This window comes from Ictidomys tridecemlineatus, chromosome 3 (assembly GCF_052094955.1).
Source record: "Ictidomys tridecemlineatus isolate mIctTri1 chromosome 3, mIctTri1.hap1, whole genome shotgun sequence".
In the NCBI taxonomy this organism is placed as follows: Eukaryota; Metazoa; Chordata; class Mammalia; order Rodentia; family Sciuridae; genus Ictidomys; species Ictidomys tridecemlineatus.
The window spans coordinates 201,924,958-201,926,561 of NC_135479.1; the positions used below are offsets into that span (position 1 = coordinate 201,924,958).

Sequence of the window (1,604 nt, forward strand, 5' to 3'; positions counted from 1 at the left end):
AAGCATCAGCCACAAAGGGTAGAATGATAATATTTTTTTCCCCAAACTTCCCATAAGACACAGTTATGTCTCTCAGATTGTTAGGAAAGTAAGAGAACAAAGGATTTTTACAGCAATCCCCAGAAACATAAATTAGGTGGAGATTAAAAACATAAATTAGGTGGAGATGTGAAAACACCACATCTCCAACTGGCTGCATAATGTTCCTGTGTATTTAGTATTTAGTCATTTCAAACACCACATATCTAAAATAAAATCCATCTTTTCCTTAGAACTTTAGACCCTTAACAGGTTAATATTGACATTTAATTACATGGTTTCTTAAAAAGAAGAATAAATCTTAAGATTGATTCAGAGAAGACATTTAGGAAAAGATATTGAGACAAAAACAGTATGAAGACAGAAATGAGGATTTGGAGGCATTAGCTAACAGCTACTTTCGGTCTAGCTAGAGGTATTGATGGTATTAAATAGCTAGAGATACTAAAGCACTGCAATACTGGATGGTATTGAATGATAATATAACAGCATTTCCAGGTTCATTTCACATTGATACACATTTTAGAAGGAATATTATTTGATCACACATATATATGTAATTACTCATCCCAAATTTTATAAAAAGCTTAAAAAATATTAAAAGAATATAAATTCACTATCATTTGGAAGAAAAGAAAGTGTGCCATCTGAAAATACTTTGGGGAATCTCTGAAAGGTAGTAAAGGGGACAGAATCATATCTCTGGAGTTTCAAAACTGAAAAAAGTCTCAGTGTAAAACATATGCAGGAGGCGACATGTGGCTAAGGAAGTTCTGGAATTGGCAGACAAAGTGGCAGGGAAGGGTCTGAAGGCAGCTTTGAAATGCTAGGTTGATTGGCCCAAGAGAGACATTGGCAACTGGGCTAAAGCACCAATATCATTTCTAGGCCCCAGGCACAGGCAAAATCTGAACCAACCCCCCTTTAAAATCACTTAATGTACTTTCTTACTAGTGACCCATTGAGTAGTCAAGAAAGGGCAGAACGCAAACACCACTTTTGGATGAAACGGCATCAGGCTATGTTGTTTTGCTTCAATTGATGGTATGATGAGGTAGAAAAGTAAACAACAACCAGCTACAGAATGTGGAAAAGTTTGTAAACTATTCCCATGACAAAGTATTGGTATCCAGTACACATGACAAACCTCAAAACACTTAACAACAAATAACCCAATTTAAAAATGGAAGGATAGGAGTAGACACTTCTTAAAAGACAAATAGCCGGGCTGGGGATGTGGCTCAAGTGGTAGCTTGCCTGGCATGCGTGCGGCCCAGGTTCAATCCTCAACACCACATACAAACAAAGATGTTGTGTCCACCAAGAACTAAAAAATAAATATTAAAATTCTCTCTCTCTTCTCTCTCTCACTCCCTCTTTAAAAAAAAAAAAGACAAACAGCCAACAAATTGGTGAAAAAATTCTCAACTTCATTAGCCATCAAGGAAATGCAAATCAGAACCACAATAAAACACCATGTTACTCAAGTTAGAATAGCTATTATCAAAAAGATGAAAAATAACAAGTGCTGATGAGAATGTGGAGAAAAAAGGGCACTCTTAAGC

General features: G+C 36.0%; 1 non-coding gene across 1 annotated transcript; it reads left to right on the top strand.

Moving 5' to 3' along the window:
* Positions 1-957: 957 nt before the first annotated feature.
* LOC120890481 (small nucleolar RNA SNORA21) lies at positions 958-1,094 on the top strand. Its single transcript, XR_005734694.1, has one exon. It is a non-coding gene; the product is annotated as a small nucleolar RNA SNORA21 (small nucleolar RNA).
* Positions 1,095-1,604: the final 510 nt, after the last annotated feature.